This window comes from Bufo bufo, chromosome 4 (assembly GCF_905171765.1).
Source record: "Bufo bufo chromosome 4, aBufBuf1.1, whole genome shotgun sequence".
Lineage (NCBI taxonomy): Eukaryota > Metazoa > Chordata > Amphibia > Anura > Bufonidae > Bufo > Bufo bufo.
Genome location: NC_053392.1, coordinates 36,311,198 through 36,334,363, shown reverse-complemented (window position 1 = coordinate 36,334,363; position 23,166 = coordinate 36,311,198).

Here is a 23,166-nt window from a genome sequence, read left to right as displayed (position 1 = left end):
GCATGCAATGAGTCTATCTCATATATTAGTCACCTTTTAAGTTGCATTACTGAAATAAATGAACTTTGCACAATATTAAAATTTTTCGAGTTTCACCTGTATTTGCCGCTTAGCGGTGCAGTTATCTGTTTTAAAGCCTTTTGTGGCGTGTATTAGGGTACTTTCAGACTAGCGTTCAGAGAGGATCCGTCTGGTGTCTGCACAGACGGATCCGCTCCTATAATGCAGACGTTTGGATCCGTTCTGAACGGATCCGTCTGCATTATAGTTTAGAAAACATTCTAAGTCTGAAAGTTGTTCAGACGGATCCGTCCAGACTTTACATTGAAAGTCAATGGGGGACGGATCAGTTTGAAAATTGAGCCATATTGGTCAACTTCAAACGGATCCGTCCCCATTGACTTACATTGTAAGTCTGGACGGATCCGTTTGCCACCGCACGGCCAGGCGGACACCCGAATGCTGCAAGCAGCGTTCGGGTGTCCTCCTGCTGAGCGGAGCGGAGGCTGAACGCTGCCAGACTGATGCATTCTGAGCGGATCCGCATCCACTCAGAATGCATTGGTAGCTGGACGGATGCGTTCGGGGCCGCTTGTGAGACCCTTCAAACGGAGCTCACAAGCGGAGCCCAAACACTAGTGTGAAAGTAGCCTTAGCGTTAAAAGAAAAAATATATATTTGCCCTAAGCGGTGCAATTATCTGTTCTAAAGCCTTTTGTAAAAGCGTTGTATTAGCGTTTAATGTATTAGCGTTTAAGGAAAAAATATATTTGCCGCTCAGTGGTGCAGTTATCTGTTCTAAAGTCTTTTGTGGCGTGTATTAGCGTTAAAAGAAAAAATATATTTGCCGGTAAGCGGTGCAGTTATCTGTTCTAAATCCTTTTGTGGCGTGAATTAGCGTTAAAAGAAAACATATATTTGCCGTTCAGCGGTGCAGTTATCTGTTCTATAGCACTTTTTGGCGTGTGTTACAGGCACAAAAAAGTATTTGCTGTTGTATGGTGAGGTGAGAAAATTACAGACTTTTTTGGGGTGTTTTAATTTCCTTTTGATTTATTTATTTGATCTAACAGTATGTCACACAGAGAAGTGCCAGGCCCTGCACAGGGGAATGGCAGAGGCCTAAATGTTTCTAGCGCAGGCACAGGTTACAGCAGGGAAAATACATGTCCTTTACGGCCCACTGGGTGAATGTGGTTCCCGCACAGCCACACCAGAAACTTGGCCAGGTGACGCCACTTCTACCTCCACGTTGCCATGCAGTTGGTCTGGAGACAATGTCCGCCTCTGCCTCATCATCGTCCACCGTGTCCTCACCCTCCACTGCAGGGACAATTCACAGTGCCCCTCCAGCATAACACATGTACAGAGCACGGCGTTCTGCGTCACACTGTTCTGCACCTCATATGCCTGGGCGGAGTCACAAAGGGGAGGAACTGCTCCGTGTCCTTCAGCAAGAAATCGAATCATGGCTTTCTCCACGGCAACTCAAAATCGGAACCATGGTGAAAGACACTGGGAAAAACATGGTGTCAGTGCTGCTTCAAGGAGGGCTGAGCCATGAGCCCTGCATGGCACACTTGTTCAATCTGGTTGTCAAGCGGTTCCTGAAGTCTTCCACCCATCTGCAAGACATCCTAAAAATGGCCAGGAAACTTTGGATGCACTTCAGCCACTCAAGCACACCCTCCTTGAGCTGCAGTGGCAGAATGGCATCCCCCAACATAGGGTGATATGCAAAGTTTCCACCCGTTTGAATTCCACCCTCCATATTTTGGAGCAACTATACGAACAGAGAAAGGCCATAAACAATTTCTTGATGATCCAAGCGGACAGGAGTACTCCCCTGTGTAACATCGATGTCAGCCACTGGCAGGTCATGTGTGACATTTGCCATTTGTTCAGGCCCTTTGAGGAGGCCTTGTTATTTGTCCGTTGCCGGCCCAGGACTACGGGATGAACAACGTCATTCCACTGCTTCATGTCCTGGAACAGATGCTGGTAAATCTGGCTGGTCAGGAAACTGGAGACTAGTGTTGAGCGAGCATGCTTGGCCAAACTGCTGTTCGGCTCGAGCATTGCTATGATCGGCACATCCAAATGTGCGGCCAAATACTGCAGGTGCTCAAGTACAATTTAATACAATAAAAGTCAACAGGAGACCTGAGCTTCAAACCAGGCAATCCCTGCTCTGAAGAAGAGAGAGTGTCTGAATCAGAAAAAAAGATTAGAAATTGATAAAAACCACATCAAAATGGTTTGGAACCAGCATTAAGAGGATGGCTGGATGTGTTTTAAACTCCTATTATCTACAACATACAATAGACAACCACACAAAGGCTATATGCCAAAAGCCAGGTATATGAAAGCCATCTATCTATCCATGAGACAGATGACAGGCTTAGTCAGCATACCTTACAATAGCAGCCTTGTGCACTATGAGATATTCCCAACCAGCTCTCATCTAACCAAGAACCAGTAAGCCTCAAAGTTACTTCAGATCTATTGGATGGCTTGGGTGGACCTGCGCACCTATATCAATATCATTAGGGAGACAAAAAGTTTTCTGAGTGTACTAACATAATATTTAATAACCTTTCTATAGAGTTTTGTCATGTAAAAACTAATTTGCATAAACATTGGCATATGGGAAAGACATGCAAATGAGCAGAATCTGTCTGTTTTTTTAGCTGAAAAACCATTTGCATGGAAAATTTGTGATCTACACTGCTCATGAACAGCGCCATCTATTGGTTTCATAGTCTTATGACAAGACGATTACTCTTGTCATGAGACTATGAAACTAATAGATGGCGCTGTTCATTAGTCATGAACAGCGCCATCTATTGGTTTCATACAGGGAGTGCAGAATTATTAGGCAAGTTGTATTTTTGAGGATTCATTTTATTATTGAACAACAACCATGTTCTCAATGAACCCAAAAAACTCATTAATATCAAAGCTGAATATTTTTGGAAGTAGTTTTTAGTTTGTTTTTAGTTTTAGCTATTTTAGGGGGATATCTGTGTGTGCAGGTGAATATTACTGTGCATAATTATTAGGCAACTTAACAAAAAACAAATATATACCCATTTCAATTATTTATTTTTACCAGTGAAACCAATATAACATCTCAACATTCACAAATATACATTTCTGACATTCAAAAACAAAACAAAAACAAATCAGTGACCAATATAGCCACCTTTCTTTGCAAGGACACTCAAAAGCCTGCCATCTATGGATTCTGTCAGTGTTTTGATCTGTTCACCATCAACATTGCGTGCAGCAGCAACCACAGCCTCCCAGACACTGTTCAGAGAGGTGTACTGTTTTCCCTCCTTGTAAATCTCACATTTGATGATGGACCACAGGTTCTCAATGGGGTTCAGATCAGGTGAACAAGGAGGCCATGTCATTAGATTTTCTTCTTTTATACCCTTTCTTGCCAGCCATTAGGGATGAGCGAACCCGAACTGTATAGTTCGGGTTCGTACCGAATTTTGGGGTGTCCGTGACACGGACCCGAACATTTTCGGAAAAGTCCGGGTTCGGGTTCGGTGTTCAGGGCTTTCTTGGCGCTTTTTGAAAGGCTGCAAAGCAGCCAATCAACAAGCGTCATACTACTTGCCCCAAGAGGCCATCACAGCCTTGCCTACTATTGGCATGGCTGTGATTGGCCAGTGCAGCATGTGACCCAGCCTCTATATAAGCTTGGGTCACGTAGCGCTGCACGTCACTCTGCTGATTCAAGCATAGGGAGAGGTTGCTGCTGCGACGTTAGGGCGAGATTAGGCAGATTAACTCCTCCAAAAGACTTCATTCTGTGATCGATCTGCAGCTGTGGATCATTGAAGTGCTAATATCGACTTGCTCACTTTTTTGAGGCTGCCCAGAGCGTTTTTAGATCACTTTTTTCTGGGGTGATCGGCGGCCATTTTGTGGCTTGTGGTGCGCCAGCACAAGCTATCACCAAGTGTATTTAACCATCAATAGTGTGGTTATTTTTTGCTGTATCCTACATCAGCTGCAGGCTGAGCCTGTGTCACCGAAGTGTATTTAACCATCAACAGTCTGGTTATTTTTTGGCCATATACTACATCAGCTGCAGGCTGAGCCTGTGTCACCGAAGTGCATTTAACCATCAACAGTCTGGTTATTTTTTGGCCATATATTACATCTGGTGCAGGCTGAGCCTGTGTCACCCAAGTGCATTTAACCATCAATAGTGTGTTTTTTTTTTGGCCATATACTACATCAGGGGCAAGTTGAGCCTGTCACCCAGCGCCTAAAAAATAGACCTGACATTTCTATTCAACCAAATTTGTACTGTTTTAGCTGGTCAAGTTATTTGTAGTGACCGTAAAAGCACATTTTTTGTTCTGGGTTGAAAAACTATTCCCAAATTTGCCATTCTCAAAATAACTAGTTTCTGCTATATGAGGCCTACTTGAAATCTATCCCAAAAAGGATATCTTACATTGAAGGTGCTGATAGTGTCATTCAGAAAAATTTAACACACACGCTACCGTGCAGATACAAGTCTAATTCTGTGATTAAACCTATACCTGTCACACAGCGCAAAAAAAAACAGGCCTCACATTTCTATTCAACCAAATCTGTACTGTTTTAGCTGGTCAAGTTATTTGTAGTGACCGTAAAAGCACACTTTTTGTTCTGGGTTGAAAAACTATTCCCAAATTTGCCATTCTCAAAATAACTAGTTTCTGCTATATGAGGCCTACTTGAAATCTATCCCAAAAAGGATATCTTACATTGAAGGTGCTGATAGTGTCATTCAGAAAAACTTAACACACACGCTACCGTGCAGATATAAGTCTAATTCTGTGATTAAACCTATACCTGTCACACAGGTGACCGTAAAAGCACACTTTTTGTTCTGGGTTGAAAAACTATTCCCAAATTTGCCATTCTCAAAATTGTGGTGAACGGGAACAATGAGGAAAACATCTAATAAGGGACGCGGACGCGGACGTGGACATGGTGTTAGTGGACCCTCTGGTGCTGGGAGAGGACGTGGCCGTTCTGCCACAGCCACACGTCCTAGTGAACCAACTACCTCAGGTTCCAGTAGCCAGCAGAATTTACAGCGATATTTGGTGGGGCCCAATGCCTTTCTAAGGATGGTAAGGCCTGAGCAGGTACAGGCATTAGTCAATTGGGTGGCCGACAGTGGATCCAGCACGTTCACATTATCTCCCACCCAGTCTTCTGCAGAAAGCGCACAGATGGCGCATGAAAACCAAGCCCATCGGTCTGTCACATCACCCCCATGCATATCAGGGAAACTGTCTGAGCCTCAAGTTATGCAGCAGTCTCTTATGCTGTTTGAAGACTCTGCTGCCAGGGTTTCCCAAGGGCATCCACCTAGCCCTTCCCCAGGGGAGGAAGAGATAGAATGCACTAACGCACAACCACTTATTTTTCCTGATGATGAGGACATGGGAATACCACCTCAGCACGTCTCTGATGATGACGAAACACAGGTGCCAACTGCTGCGTCTTTCTGCAGTGTGCAGACTGAACAGGAGGTCAGGGATCAAGACTGGGTGGAAGACGATGCAGGGCACGATGAGGTCCTAGACCCCACATGGAATGAAGGTCGTGCCACTGACTTTCACAGTTCGGAGGAAGAGGCAGTGGTGAGACCGAGCCAACAGCGTAGCAAAAGAGGGAGCAGTGGGCAAAATCAGAACACCCGCCGCCAAGAGACTCCGCCTGCTACTGACCGCCGCCATCTGGGACCGAGCACCCCAAAGGCAGCTTCAAAGAGTTCCCTGGCATTGCACTTCTTCAAACAATGTGCTGACGACAAGACCCGAGTGGTTTTCACGCTGTGCCATCAGAGCCTGAAGCGAGGCATTAACGTTCTGAACGTTAGCACAACCTGCATGACCAGGCACCTGCATGCAAAGCATGAACTGCAGTGGAGTAAACACCTTAAAAACAAGGAAGTCACTCAGGCTCCCCCTGCTACCTCTTCTGCTGCTGCCACCTCGGCCTCTTCTGCTGCTGCCACCGCCTCGGCCTCTTCTGCTGCTGCTGCCGCCGCCTCGGCCTCTTCCTCCGCCTCTGGAGGAACGTTGGCACCTGCCGCCCAGCAAACATGGGATGTACCACCAACACCACCACCTGCGTCACCAAGAATCTCAACCATGTCACACGGCAGCGTTCAGCTCTCCATCTCACAAACATTTGAGAGAAAGCGTAAATTCCCACCTAGCCACCCTCGATCCCTGGCCCTGAATGCCAGCATTTCTAAACTACTAGCCTATGAAATGCTGTCATTTAGGCTGGTGGACACACACAGCTTCAAACAGCTCATGTCGCTTGCTGTCCCACAGTATGTTGTTCCCAGCCGGCACTACTTCTCCAAGAGAGCCGTGCCTTCCCTGCACAACCAAGTGTCCGATAAAATCAAGTGTGCACTGCGCAACGCCATCTGTGGCAAGGTCCACCTAACCACAGATACGTGGACCAGTAAGCACGGCCAGGGACGCTATATCTCCCTAACTGCACACTGGGTAAATGTAGTGGCGGCTGGGCCCCAGGCGGAGAGCTGTTTGGCGCACGTCCTTCCGCCGCCAAGGATCGCAGGGCAACATTCTTTGCCTCCTGTCTCCTCCTCCTCCTACTCAGCTTCCTCCTCCTCTTCTTCCACCTGCTCATCCAGTCAGCCACACACCTTCACCACCAACTTCAGCACAGCCCGGGGTAAACGTCAGCAGGCCATTCTGAAACTCATATGTTTGGGGGACAGGCCCCACACCGCACAGGAGTTGTGGCAGGGTATAGAACAACAGACCGACAAGTGGTTGCTGCCGGTGAGCCTCAAGCCCGGCCTGGTGGTGTGCGATAATGGGCGAAATCTCGTTGCAGCTCTGGGACTAGCCGGTTTGACGCACATCCCTTGCCTGGCGCATGTGCTGAATTTGGTGGTGCAGAAGTTCATTCACAACTACCCAGACATGTCAGAGCTGCTGCATAAAGTGCGGGCCGTCTGTTCGCGCTTCCGGTGTTCACACCCTGCCGCTGCTCGCCTGTCTGCGCTACAGCGCAACTTCGGCCTTGCCGCTCACATGCGATGTGCCCACCAGGTGGAACTCCACCTTGCATATGCTGGACAGACTGTGCGAGCAGCAGCAGGCCATAGTGGAGTTTCAGCTGCAGCACGCACGGGTCAGTCGCACTGCGGAACAGACCCACTTCCCCACCAATGACTGGGCCTCCATGCAAGACCTGTGTGCCCTGTTGCGCTGTTTCGAGTACTCCACCAACATGGCCAGTGGCGATGACGCCGTTATCAGCGTTACAATACCACTTCTATGTCTCCTTGAGAAAACACTTAGGGCGATGATGGAAGAGGAGGTGGCCCAGGAGGAAGAGGAGGAAGAGGGGTCATTTTTAGCACTTTCAGGCCAGTCTCTTCAAAGTGACTCATAGGGAGGTTTTTTGCAACAGCAGAGGCCAGGTACAAATGTGGCCAGACAGGGCCCACTACTGGAGGACGAGGAGGACGAGGATGAGGAGGAGGTGGAGGAGGATGAGGATGAAGCATGTTCACAGCGGGGTGGCACCCAAAGCAGCTCGGGCCCATCACTGGTGCGTGGCTGGGGGGAAACACAGGACGATGATGATACGCCTCCCACAGAGGACAGCTTGTCCTTACCTCTGGGCAGCCTGGCACACATGAGCGACTACATGCTGCAGTGCCTGCGCAACGACAGCAGAGTTGCCCACATTTTAACGTGTGCGGACTACTGGGTTGCCACCCTGCTGGATCCCCGGTACAAAGACAATGTGCCCACCTTACTTCCTACACTGGAGCGTGATAGGAAGATGTGCGAGTACAAGCGCACGTTGGTAGACGCGCTACTGAGAGCATTCCCAAATGTCACAGGGGAACCAGTGAAAGCCCAAGGCGAAGGCAGAGGAGGAGCAAGAGGTCGCCAACGCAGCTGTGTCACGGCCAGCTCCTCTGAGGGCAGGGTTAGCATGGCAGAGATGTGGAAAAGTTTTGTCACCACACCACAGCTAACTGCACCACCACCTGATACGAACGTGTTAGCAGGAGGCAACATTTCACTAACATGGTGGAACAGTACCTGTGCACACCCCTCCACGTACTGACTGATGGTTCGGCCCCATTCAACTTCTGGGTCTCCAAATTGTCCACGTGGCCAGAGCTAGCCTTTTATGCCTTGGAGGTGCTGGCCTGCCCGGCGGCCAGCGTTTTGTCTTAACGTGTATTCAGCACGACAGGGGGCGTCATTACAGACAAACACAGCCGCCTGTCTACAGCCAATGTGGACAAGCTGACGTTCATAAAAATGAACCAGGCATGGATCCCACAGGACCTGTCCATCCCTTGTGCAGATTAGATATTAACTACCTCCCCTTAACAATATATTATTCTACTCCAGGGCACTTCCTCATTCAATCCTATTTTTATTTTCATTTTACCATTATATTGCGGTGCAACCCAAAGTTGAATAAACCTCTTCTCTGTCTGGGTGCCGGGGCCTAAATGTGTGACAGTGGCCTGTTCCAGTGGTGGGTGACGTGAAGCCTGATTCTCTGCTATGACATGAAGACAGATTCTGCGCTGACATAAGGCCAGATTCTCTGTTACGGGACCTCTCTCCTCTGTCTGGGTGCCGGGGCCTAAATATGTGACAGTGGCCTGTTCCAGTGGTGGGTGACGTGAAGCCTGATTCTCTGCTATGACATGAAGACAGATTCTGTGCTGACATAAGGCCAGATTCTCTGTTACGGGACCTCTCTCCTCTGCCTGGGTGCCTGGGCCTAAATATGTGACAGTGGCCTGTTCCAGTGGTGGGTGACGTGAAGCCTGATTCTCTGCTATGACATGAAGACAGATTCTGCGCTGACATAAGGCCAGATTCTCTGTTACGGGACCTCTCTCCTCTGTCTGGGTGCCTGGGCCTAAATATGTGACAGTGGCCTGTTCCAGTGGTGGGTGACGTGAAGCCTGATTCTCTGCTATGACATGAAGACTGATTCTGCGCTGACATAAGGCCAGATTCTCTGTTACGGGACCTCTCTCCTCTGCCTGGGTGCCTGAGCCTAAATATGTGACAGTGGCCTGTTCCAGTGGTGGGTGACGTGAAGCCTGATGCTCTGCTATGACATGAAGACAGATTCTGTGCTGACATAAGGCCAGATTCTCTGTTACGGGACCTCTCTCCTCTGCCTGGGTGCCTGGGCCTAAATATGTGACAGTGGCCTGTTCCAGTGGTGGGTGACGTGAAGCCTGATTCTCTGCTATGACATGAAGACAGATTCTGTGCTGACATAAGGCCAGATTCTCTGTTACGGGACCTCTCTCCTCTGCCTGGGTGCCTGGGCCTAAATATGTGACAGTGGCCTGTTCCAGTGGTGGGTGACGTGAAGCCTGATTCTCTGCTATGACATGAAGACAGATTCTGCGCTGACATAAGGCCAGATTCTCTGTTACGGGACCTCTCTCCTCTGCCTGGGTGCCTGGGCCTAAATATGTGACAGTGGCCTGTTCCAGTGGTGGGTGACGTGAAGCCTGATTCTCTGCTATCACATGAAGACAGATTCTGCGCTGACATAAGGCCAGATTCTCTGTTACGGGACCTCTCTCCTCTGCCTGGGTGCCGGGGCCTAAATATGTGACAGTGGCCTGTTCTAGTGGTGGGTGACGTGAAGCCTGATTCTCTGCTATGACATGAAGACAGATTCTGTGCTGACATAAGGCCAGATTCTCTGTTATGGGACCTCTCTCCTCTGCCTGGGTGCCTGGGCCTAAATATGTGACAGTGGCCTGTTCCAGTGGTGGGTGACGTGAAGCCTGATTCTCTGCTATGACATGAAGACTGATTCTGCGCTGACATGAAGCCAGATTCTTTGCTATGGCATGAAGAGACTGATTTTCTGCTGACGTGAAGCCAGATTCTCTGCTATGGGACCTCTGTCCAATTGATATTGGTTAATTTTTATTTTTTTATTTTTATTTTAATTCATTTCCCTATCCACATTTGTTTGCAGGGGATTTACCTACATGTTGCTGCCTTTTGCAGCCCTCTAGCTCTTTCCTGGGCTGTTTAACAGCCTTTTTAGTGCCGAAAAGTTCGGGTCCCTATTGACTTCAATGGGGTTCGGGTTCGGGACGAAGTTCGGGTCGGGTTCGGATCCCGAACCCGAACATTTCCGGGATGTTCGGCCGAACTTCTCGAACCCGAACATCCAGATGTTCGCTCAACTCTAATCCTGATGCATCCTGAAGGACTGACTCTCCATTCAGAATGCATGGGGATAAAACTGATCAGTTCTTTTCCGGATTTGAGCCCCTAGGACGGAACTCAGCGCCGGAAAAGAAAAACGCTAGTGTGAAAGTACCCTTAGACAATTGTTTACTCAGAGCTATCACATATTTGGCAACAGATTCATAATGCATTTGCAACTGTTGCTGGAAATACTGTCACATTCTTGGCCCTGTCCCAAATAGGATCTTTTATGCTGTCAGTTTGTGTGGAGGCCTTGGTGTGTGCATAACTGAAAAGAGTGCTATAGGCAAGCACTGAATCCAATTGAGCCCTTTCTCTCTGGTAATCTTCAACATTTTTTACTTCAACAGCACGTTCAATCTTTCAACTTTGCCAGTGCTTTAGGGCCTGTAGGGGGTGTGATACGACAGGTGCGACCCTACCATTTCCCAGACTTCTTGGGTTAATCTGGCCGTGACTGCTGGGCCCTGATCACTCTCAATGACCTCAGGTACTCTGAACCTACAGACAAGCTCCTGCATCCGTTTTTTTAGCAGTAGTAGTTGCTGTCTGATCTCGGAGGAAGTAGGCTTCTGGCCACCCAGAGAACAAGTCTATCACTACCAGCACATATTGAAACCCTTCAACACTGTGATGTACCGAGCATAGCGATGCTCGTGCCGAACTTGTGCTCTGAGGAGCATGCTCGCCCAACACTAATTTTTACCCTTTAGCTTGTTAGTGTATGTGTATGTGTGTATATATATATATATATATATATATATATATACAGTACAGACCAAAAGTTTGGACACACCTTCTCATTCAAAGAGTTTTCTTTTTTTTCATGACTATTAAAATTGTAGATTCACACTGAAGGCATCAAAACTATGAATTAACACATGTGGAATTATATACATAACAAACAAGTGTGAAACAACTGAAAATATGTCATATTCTAGGTTCTTCAAAGTAGCTACCTTTTGCTTTGATTACTGCTTTGCACACTCTTGGCATTCTCTTGATGAGCTTCAAGAGGTAGTCCCCTTAAATGGTTTTCACTTCATAGGTGTGCCCTGTCAGGTTTAATAAGCGGGATTTCTTGCCTTATAAATGGGGTTGGGACCATCAGTGGCGTTGAGGAGAAGTCAGGTGGATACACAGCTGATAGTCCTACTGAATAGACTGTTAGAATTTGTATTATGGCAAGAAAAAAGCAGCTAAGTAAAGAAAAACGAGTGGCCATCATTACTTTAAGATATGAAGGTCAGTCAGTCAGCCGAAAAATTGGGAAAACTTTGAAAGTAAGGGCTATTTGACCATGAAGGAGAGTGATGGGGTGCTGCGCCAGATGACCTGGCCTCCACAGTCACCGGACCTGAACCCAATCGAGATGGTTTGGGGTGGGCTGGACCGCAGAGTGAAGGCAAAAGGGCCAACAAGTGCTAAGCATCTCTGGGAACTCCTTCAAGACTGTTGGAAGACCATTTCAGGGGACTACCTCTTGAAGCTCATCAAGAGAATGCCTAGAGTGTGCAAAGCAGTAATTAAAGCAAAAGGTGGCTACTTTGAAGAACCTAGAATATGACATATTTTGAGTTGTTTCACACTTGTTTGTTATGTATATAATTCCACATGTGTTAATTCATAGTTTTGATGCCTTCATAGTCATGAAAATAAAGAAAACTCTTTGAATGAGAAGGTGTGTCCAAACTTTTGGTCTGTACTGTATATATATAAAATTTTCTTGTAGGTTGGTTGTTTTTATAATGTAGAACTGCCAATAGCTGAATTGCAGCACAGCAGTGGGACCAGCCTCCTGTGACTACCTCCCTCAAAGCTTTCCCTCAGCTTTCCCTAACTAAAATTTCCTTTTTTCCCCCAAACTTTCCCTTTTATTGTCCCTATTCACATTACAATACTTGCTTCTGGTTCTGTAATAGTTGTTTTGTCAGACACTACCACACACACTCCCCCCAGTTCAGGAGCTGAACACAGTATGGTGATTCTTTTTGATTAGCATAGGAACCTATCTGTGTTATCCAATTAACCCCTTAGTTACCAGCCTGTTTTGGGCCTTACTGACCAAGCGTTTTTCTTCCTTTTTTCATCGTCGCGTTCCAAGAGCTATAACTTTTTTATTTTTTTTATCTTTATGAGGGCTTGTTTTTTGAGGGACAAGTTGTAGTTTTTTAATGGCTCCATTTTGGGGTGCACAAAACTTTCTGATTAACTTTTATTAACTCTTTCTGGGAGGGAGATGGGAAAAACAGCAATACTGCCACTGCATTTTTGCATTATAAATTTTACGGCGTACATTTTTCGGTATAAATAACATAATATCTTTATTCTCTGGGTCACTACGATTACAATGATGCCAAATAAATATATATATATATTTTTTTACATTTTACAACTTTTTTGCAATAAAACCATAACTTTTTTTTTTCTTTATATGGAGTTGTGTGAGGGTTTTATTTTTGTGGGACGACTTGTATTTTTCATTGGCATCATCTTGGAGTAAATGGCGCTTTTTGATCGCTTGTTATTTTTTCGGTGGCAACTAAGAATAAATTAGAAATTCTGTCTTTTTTTAATTTATTTTTTACAGCATTCACCATAGGGGATAATTTACATGATATTTATGTAGTTTGGGTTTTTATGGACGCGGCAATACAAAACATATGGGTAAGATTTTTTTTGCTATTTTTTTTCATTGAAAAGCGTATTTTCAATGGAAAAAAAAGCTTTTTTATTTAATGGAATAAGTGGATAGGGTGGCTCACCTCTTCACCAGCAGGATGCAGGTGCTCAAATCAGTATTGTTCACCCACGCATAAGGTTTAAAGTAGTTCAGAAAATGATTGGCACTCTCTCTGGATTCACACCAAAAAATAGTGTTCTTAAAATATAATCAATTTATTAGTGGATACAATCCCAATACAACAATAAATTCCTAATAAAACCGGTAGTTAATAAAATTGTGTACACAACTATATAGAGATGTTTAAAAAGTATAATATAGATAATAGTATATATGTACACAATTGTGGATACATCTGCACTAAAAAGAAGTATGCGAAGTATCCCTAATATATTCAGAATAAAAATAATTGCAACAGTAGTCCTTATATATAGTGTTGAGCGAACTTCTGTTTTAAGTTCGGCGTCTAAAGTTCGGCTTCCGGTTAGCGGAGAATCCCGGTATGGATTCCGAATTCCGTTGTGGTCCGTGGTAGCGGAATCAATAATGGCCAATATTGATTCCGCTACCACGGACCACAACGGAATTCGGAATCCATATCGGGATTCTCCGCTAACCGGAAGCCGAACTTTAGACGCCAAACTTAAAACAGAAGTTCGCTCAACACTACTTATATAATCAAAATGGTATGTTCGCAACAATAATCTTATATCTCTTGCACCATGCGATTAATGCAACAATGCTTCCACACTGAAATCCAGCCTTTGTTAATCTATGAGTGGTAACCGTTTGAATGCCACTTGTTTGTATATCAATGGAAATGTCCGATATAGATGTTTCACAACTCGTTAGTTAAATGTTCATGATCATTTATACTTTTGATTTCTTAGACTAAGGCTGGGTTCAGACCTGAGCGTTCGGGATGTCGCGCTCTGTATGCGCGATTCAACGGGCGTCTGACATACGCGGCTCCGGAACAAGCGAACGCCTATTGTCGCGCGTTCCCGCTAAGTCTATGTACGGGAACGCGCGACAAGACGCCCCAAAGAATCTCAAGAACTTTTTTGAGCGTCGGGCGTTTTACAGCGCGATCGTACGCGCTGTAAAACGCTCAGGTGAGAACCCTTCCCACAGGGAAACATTGGTTCTTGCCTGTTAAGCGTTTTACAGCGCGTAGGAACGCGCTGTAAAACGCTCAGGTCTGAACCCAGCCTAAGGCTGGGTTCAGACCTGAGCGTTCGGGATGTCGCGCTCTGTATGCGCGATTCAACGGGCGTCTGACATACGCCGCTCCGGATCAAGCGAACGCCTATTTTCGCGCGTTCCCGCTAAGTCTATGTACGGGAACGCGCGACAAGACGCCCCAAAGAAGCTCAAGAACTTTTTTGAGCGTCGGGCGTTTTACAGCGCGATCGTACGCGCTGTAAAACGCTCAGGTGAGAACCCTTCCCCTAGGGAAGCATTGGTTCTTGCCTGTTAAGCGTTTTACAGCGCGTAGGAACGCGCTGTAAAACGCTCAGGTCTGAACCCAGCCTAAGACTCCCCGCTGCACGGGGGACCTGTGCAGCGCTTTGACTGGGCCCCTTAAAGGCCTAAGGCCCCTTATTGACCACTGTAAAAACACGTATGGGTGATCACTAAGGGGTTAAGGCAAGCCCTCCACCCGAATCCTCCCAGTGTCATGTGATCCTCCACCCTATTCCTCCACATTGTTTTTTCCCCACTAAAATTAACAGTAAAATTTACGCCATTGGTTCACAACTATTTAAAAATCTTCATATTTGTTTTGCGCATTAAATCTTGAGAAATTCGTAACAAATCCAATTTACAATCAAGTCGCTTATCATTACATTATTGTTTTATGCTGACTAGCATTTATTACTGTTTGATGCCAATCCACTTCATGTACTCGCATGGTTGATCTTTGCACCTTTTTGAACTCTATGGTATTCTCTGTTTGTACTCTTGCCTACAGCTAAACCATGAAGTACAGATGAAACCACATCAATGCTTTGTAAAAAGATGGATGGTAAAGGGGTAACATACCTGTAAAGCAATCTGCAAGAACCAAGGGGAGAGATGGAAGTTATTGTAGACAGGATGGAGGTGGTAGTTCTCTGTCTAGGTCTGATCTAATCACAGTGCTCATTGCCTCTCTCAACCAAACCTCCAATTACTGCTAGAGTTGGTTCAGTGATGAAGGGGTTTCACTTTGGATGAAGGTGGAAGTAGTTCCCCGCGGCAGCACACCCTGTGTAGAGTCTCCTGACCGGTTGAAGATGGGGTGCCCTTGGCGTTAGACTGGAAAAAAAATTATTGGTAGGTGACTGAGATGCGGGTGAACAAGTAATTCATGGTTTTCTTTACCTGGCAGGAAATTGCAGAACATGTCCATGCAAGATAGAGATATGGAGTCTTACAAGGCAGTTCCCAACAATGATCTGGCTTGGCTGAAGCAAGATTTCCCAAATCCAAATGTCCTTTATATGCGGAATTCTGTTTTGCTTGATGCAGTTCATTAAATAGCTTCTCTCCTGTGTAGTTCCCAGCTGAAAAGTGCCCTAATATCACCGGCCATTTTTTACACATTTTGATTTCAAACTACTTACCACACATTCTGGCCCCTAAAATGCCAGGGCAGTATAACTACCCCACAAGTGACCCCATTTTGGAAAGAAGACACACCAAGGTATTCGCTGATGGGCATAGTGAGTTCATGGAAGTTTTTATTTTTTGTCACAAGTTAGTGGAATATGAGACTTTGTAAGAAAAAAAAAAAAACATTTTCCGCTAACTTGTGACAAAAAATAAAAAATTCTAGGAAAATCTGTAAAAAATGGCCGGTGAAATCCGAAAGGTGCTCTTTAGAATGTGGGCCCCTTTGCCCACCTAGGCTGCAAAAAAGTGTCACACATGTGGTATTTCCGTACTCAGGAGAAGTTGGGCAATGTGTTTTGGGGTGTCATTTTTCATATACCTATGCTGGGTGAGAGAAATATCTTGGCAAAAGACAACTTTTCCCATTTTTTTATACAAAGTTAGCATTTGACCAAGATATTTATCTCACCCAGCATGGGTATATGTAAAATGACACCCCAAAACACATTGCCCAACTTCTCCTGAGTACGGAGATACCACATGTGTGACACTTTTTTGCAGCCTAGATGCGCAAAGGGGCCCACATTCCTTTTAGGAGGGCATTTTTAGACATTTGGATTCCAGACTTCTTCTCACGCTTTGGGGCCCCTAAAATGCTAGGGCAGTATAAATACCCCACATGTGACCCCATTTTGGAAAGAAGACACCCCAAGGTATTCAATGAGGGGCATGGCGAGTTCATAGAATTATTTTTTTTTTGGCACAAGTTAGCGGAAATTGATTTATTTATTTTTCCTCACAAAGTCTCCCTTTCCGCTAACTTGGGACAAAAATTTCAATCTTTCATGGACTCAATATGCCCCTCAGCGAATACCTTGGGGCGTCTTCCAAGATGGGGTCATTTGTGGGGTGTTTGTACTGCCCTGGCATTTGAGGGTCTCCGCAATCATTAGATGTATGGCCAGCATTAGGAGTTTCTGCTATTCTCCTTATATTGAGCATACAGGTAATGAGATATTTTTTTTCCGTTCAGCCTCTGGGCTGAAAGAAAAAATGAACGGCACAGATTTCTTCATTCGCATCGATCAATGTGGATGAAAAAATCTCTGCCCAAAAAAAAAAATGGAGGGGAAAGGCGTCTGCCAGGACATAGGAGCTCCGCCCAACATCCATACCCACTTAGCTCGTATGCCCTGGCAAACCCGATTTCTCCATTCACATCAATCGATGTGAATGAATAAATCATTGCCGGGATTTTTTATATTTTTTTATATACAAAGTGTTTGCCAAAGTATATGAACACCGCCACCTCCTCAGCTCATATGCCTCGGCAAACGTATCTTTTACTGCAGAGGAGAAATCTCGTCTTGCAGCGCCGCATACACCGACTTTTGTGTAATCTGACAGCAGCGCAATGCTTCTGTCAGAATGCACATCAGTGCTGCAGCTAGTCGATCGGTTGGTCCACCTGGAACGTAAAAAAAAAAAAAAAAAAGAAAAAACCAGGCCGCAACGCAATAAATTTATTAACTTTATAATAACTTTTGAACATAACATATAAACTTTATTGAACTGAACGTTCACTTTTATACTTACCGGTAATTTTTTATTTTTTTTTACCTTTATAGAACAAACCTCTCCTTCTCCATGGGATAATGTGCAAAGCGCAAATCGCCCAAAGATGTGGTGAAGTACGTTATGCACTTTATCCCAGGTGAAAGGAGAGGTTTGCAGCAGCTGTGAGAGAAAGGGCCCTAATAGCCCTGTGTGCCTGTCCTGTGAGATGCAATCCCTATGCTAAGTGTACCTGTGTGTGGTACTTCCGGAAACACTCTCCTAAGCATAGGGCAGGGTGGTCAGGGCAGTCAGGACAGAAATAGCGGGTGTCACGCCTTATTCCACTCCTGCTACAGACACGAAATTTTTTTCGGGGTGGCGGTTGGGTTGAGGTACCAGGAACGACACTGGGGAAATGTCGCTCGTGTAGACGGCTCACTACACTGGTGGTTGGGGCCACGGAACCTCCTGGATACAGGAGGTTCTCGATGATCTCTTCCTGAAATTTGAGGAAGGATCGTGTTCTCCCAGCCTTACTGTAGAGAACAAAACTATTATAGGCAGCCAATTGAATTAAATATACAGACACCTTCTTATACCAGCGTCTGGTGCGTCGGGAAACTAAATAGGGAGCCAACATCTGGTCATTGAAGTCCACCCCTCCCATGAGCGCATTATAGTCGTGGACACAGAGTGGCTTTTTAATGAAACGGGTTGCCCTTTCAATTTGGATTGTCGTGTCTGCGTGAATGGAGGAGAGCATGTAAACGTCACGCTTGTCTCTCCATTTCACCGCGAGCAGTTCTTCGTTACACAAGGCAGCCCTCTCCCCCCTTGCAAGACGGGTGGTAACGAGCCGTTGGGGGAAGCCCACGCGACTAGGTCGCACGGTGCCACAGCAGCCAATCTGTTCTAGGAACAAATGCCTGAAGAGGGGCACACTTGTGTAAAAATTGTCCACATAAAGATGGTACCCCTTGCCAAATAAGGGTGACACCAAGTCCCAGACTGTCTTCCCACTGCTCCCCAGGTAGTCAGGGCAACCGACCGGCTCCAGGGTCTGATCTTTTCCCTCATAGATCCGAAATTTGTGGGTATAGCCTGTGGCCCTTTCACAGAGCTTATACAATTTGACCCCATACCGGGCACGCTTGCTTGGGATGTATTGTTTGAAGCCAAGGCGCCCGGTAAAATGTATTAGGGACTCGTCTATGCAGATGTTTTGCTCGGGGGTATACAAATCTGCAAATTTCTGGTTGAAGTGGTCTATGAGGGGCCGAATTTTGTGGAGCCGGTCAAAAGCTGGATGACCTCTGGGATGAGAGGTGCTGTTGTCGCTAAAGTGCAGGAAACGCAGGATGGTCTCAAAACGTGTCCTGGACATAGCAGCAGAGAACATGGGCATGTGATGAATCGGGTTCGTGGACCAATATGACCGCAATTCATGCTTTTTAGTTAGACCCATGTTGAGGAGAAGGCCCAGAAAAATTTTAAGTTCGGAAACTTGGACTGGTTTCCACCAGAAAGGCTGGGCATAAAAGCTTCCCGGGATGGCGGATATAAATTGAGTGGCATACCGATTTGTTTCTGCCACGACTAAGTCCAAGAGCTCCGCAGTCAAGAACAGCTCAAAAAATCCCAGGGCAGAACTGATCTGAGCTGTCTCAACCCGAACTCCAGACTGGGCGGTGAAAGGGGGAACTACAGGTGCGGCTGAAGTTGGTGACTGCCAATCAGGGTTTGCCAGCACCTCAGGGACTCTAGGGGCTCTACGGGCCTGTCTGCGCGGTGGCTGCGGCGGGGTAACTACTGCACGTGCCACCGTACCAGCTTCAACTGCCCTTCTGGTGCTCGCCACTTCACCAGGTTGTACGGCAGTGCTGGTACTAGGTCCAGCATGGGCTGCGCTGCTGGTGTATGCCTCACCACGTAATCCGACAGCGCCAGCCCCACTCTGCTGCCCTTGAAACGGATCCTGCACAACCTGTGGTCTAGCGACACGGGGCCTGGTACGCCTGGTGCTATCAGGGACCTCAACCTCCTCGTCCGAACTTTGGGTCAGAGTGCCACTGCTTTCTACCGGTTCATATTCTGACCCGCTAGATTCGTCAGATGAGGATTCCCATTCCTCATCCGACTGGGTCAGAATCCTGTAGGCCTCTTCAGAAGAATACCCCCTGTTTGACATTTGGACTACTAAATTTAGGGGTATTCCCTGAGACTACCCAAGAAAAAAAGCAAGCCTGTCTTACAAAGGGGAGGCTAGCGAAGTACCGAAGGCCGCTGCGGTTGATAAAAAATATCAAAACTGATTTTTTTTATCGCCGCAGTGCTTGTAAAGTGATTGTGCAGTGATCAAAAAAAAAAAATTTTTTTGTCACTGCGGTGGGGCGGGCGTGGGTGAACGCACGTATGGGCGACCGATCAGGCCTGATCGGGCAAACACTGCGTTTTGGGTGGAGGGCGAGCTAAGGTGACACTAATACAATTATAGATCTGACTGTGATCAGTTTTGATCACTTACAGATACTATAAAAGTACAAATGCTGATTAGCGATACGCTAATCAGCGAATAAGTGACTGCGGTGCGGTGGGCTGGGCGCTAACTGACGCTAACTACCTAACCAAGGGACCTAAACTAACCTAAACCTAACAGTCAATACCAGTGAAAAAAAAAAAGTGACAGTTTACACTGATCACTTTTTTCCCTTTCACTAGGTGATTGACAGGGGGCGATCAAGGGGTTAATTTGGATGATGGGGGTGATGGAGGGTGATCTGGGGTTAAGATGTAGTGTTTGGTGGGTACTCACAGTTTTGTCTGCTCCTCTGCTGGAACCAACCGATGAAAAGGACCAGCAGAGGAGCAGACAAGCCATTTAACACCTTATATTTACTAATATAAGGTGTTAGATGGCTTCTGATTTGTTTTTTTAAAAATCAGCAACCTGCCAGCAACGATCATTGGCTGGCAGGTTGCTGATGCAATACTCCTCGAACTTTTGCCGGCCCGCGATGCACATGCGCGGGCCGGCTGTGACCGAAATCTCGCGTCTCGCGAGAGGACGCGTATATGCGTCCAGGAGGAATCAATCAACCACCTCTAGGACGCGTCGCTGCGTTCGGCGGTCCGGAGGTGGTTAAATTCAAGTTTAATATATACAGCTTTCATATTCTGTTAGCAAAAAAAGACTTTTTGGGCAATCTGCAACATCTGGATTAGTCAGTGTGCAATTTAAAGTAGAAATACACCCATCATTTTCTGGGGTTTGAAAAACACACTTTTTTTTTCTTCAAAAAACTGTATTTTCCAGATCTGCAAGTGTTAAATTCAAGTTTAATATATACAGCTTTCATATTCTGTTAGCAAAAAAAGACTTTTTTGGCAATCTACAACATCTGTATTAGTCAGTGTGCAATTTAAGGTAGAAATACACCCATTATTTTCTGGGGTTTGAAAAACACACTCTTTTGACAAAAAACACTATTTTCAGGCCTTGCAGCATCAGCACGTGTGAAATTACAAGCTTATATACTGCTGTCAAATTCAGTTTTTAAACAAACACTCATTTGGGCACAAAAAATTTACTTGGCGCCTTTGATGCAGATGTCATTGTGAGATACACCCTTTTGGTTACATTCAGAGATTTTAAATACCGCCATTTGGTGCACCAATATTGAATTCAGACCTACACTGGTTCAGCCCCTATGAGATACCCCCTCTACATACAGGAGTTTGAATCAGGCATTTGAAATACAGCCATTTGAAATACAGCCATTTTGTGCAAATATATATTTACTTCAGGCCTACAGAGGTTCAGGCCCTGTGAGATACTACCTCTACATACAGGGGTTTGAATTAGGCATTTGAAATACAGCCATTTTGTGCAAAGATATATTTACTTCATGCCTACAGAGGTTCAGGCCCTCTGAGATACTACCTCCACATACAGGGGTTTGAATTAGGCATTTGAAATACAGCCATTTGAAATACAGCCATTTTGTGCAAAGATATATTTACTTCAGGCCTACACTGGTTCAGACTGTTTGAGATACCCCCCTACATACAGGGGTTTGAATCAGGCATTTGAAATACAGCCAAGAAGGTTTGTACACAAACATAGAAAAGGATTCTTTACGGTAAGAGCAGTGAGACTATGGAACTCTCTGCCTAAGGAGGTGGTGATGGTGAGTACAATAAAGGAATTCAAGAGGGGCCTGGATGTGTTTCTGGAGCGTAATAATATTTCAGGCTATAGCTACTAGAGAGGGGTCGTTGATCCAGGGAGTTATTCTGATTGCCTGATTGGAGTCGGGAAGGAATTTTTTATTCCCCTAAAGTGAGGAAAATTGGCTTCTACCTCACAGTTTTTTTTTTGCCTTCCTCTGGATCAACTTGCAGGATAACAGGCCGAACTGGATGGACAAATGTCTTTTTTCGGCCTTATGTACTACTACTACTACTATATTTGAAATACAGCCATTTGGTGCAAAGATATATTTACTGCAGGCCTACAGAGGTTCAGACCTTCTGAGATACTACCTCTACATACAGGGGTTTGAATTAGGCATTTAAAATACAGCCATTTGAAATACAGCCATTTTGTGCAAAGATATATTTACTTCAGGCCTACACTGGTTCAGACCGTGTGAGATACCCCCCTACATACAGGGGTTTGAATCAGACATTTGAAATACAGCCATTTTGTGCAAAGATATATTTACTGCAGGCCTACAGAGGTTCAGACCCTCTGAGATACTACCTCTACATAGAGGGGTTTGAATTAGGCATTTGAAATACAGCCATTTGAAATACAGCCATTTTGTGCAAAGATATATTTACTTCAGGCCTACACTGTTTCAGACCATGTGAGATACCCCTCTACATACAGGGGTTTGAATCAGGCATTTGAAATACAGCCATTTGAAATACAGCCATTTTGTGCAAAGATATATTTACTTCAGGCCTACACTGGTTCAGACCGTGTGAGATACCCCCCTACATACAGGGGTTTGAATCAGGCATTTGAAATACAGCCATTTTGTGCAAAGATATATTTACTGCAGGCCTACAGAGGTTCAGGCCCTCTGAGATACTACCTCTACATACAGGGGTTTGAATCAGGCATTTGAAATACAGCCATTTGAAATACAGCCTTTTTGTGCAAAGATATATTTACTTCAGGCCTACAGAGGTTCAGGCCCTGAGAGACACCACCTCTACATACAGGGGTTTGAATTAGGCATTTGAAATACAGCCATTTGAAATACAGCCATTTTGTGCAAATATATATTTACTTCAGGCCTACACTGTTTCAGACCGTGTGAGATACCCCTCTACATACAGGGGTTTGAATCAGACATTTGAAATACAGCCATTTGAAATACAGCCATTTTGTGCAAAGATATATTTACTTCAGGCCTACACTGGTTCAGACCGTGTGTGATACCCCCCTACATACAGGGGTTTGAATCAGGCATTTGAAATACAGCCATTTTGTGCAAAGATATATTTACTGCAGGCCTACAGAGGTTCAGGCCCTCTGAGATACTACCTCTACATACAGGGGTTTGAATTAGGCATTTGAAATACAGCAATTTGAAATACAGCCATTTTGTGCAAAGATATATTTACTACAGGCCTACAGAGGTTCAGGCCCTCTGAGATACTACCTCTACATACAGGGGTTTGAATCAGGCATTTGAAATACAGCCATTTGAAATACAGCCTTTTTGTGCAAAGATATATTTACTTCAGGCCTACAGAGGTTCAGGCCCTGAGAGACACCACCTCTACATACAGGGGTTTAAATTAGGCATTTGAAATACAGCCATTTGAAATACAGCCATGTGCAAAGAAATCTTTAATTGAGGCCTAGTCTGGTTCAGGCCGTGTGAGATACACTCTTTACATACTGTTGTTCTTTTCTACTATTAATTAAACACCCATTTAGGGCAAGATCCTAAATTCAAAAAATAGTGGTGCTGCTGGTGGAGCTCCTGTTGCAGGGAGAGGACGTGGTCGATCTGTGCC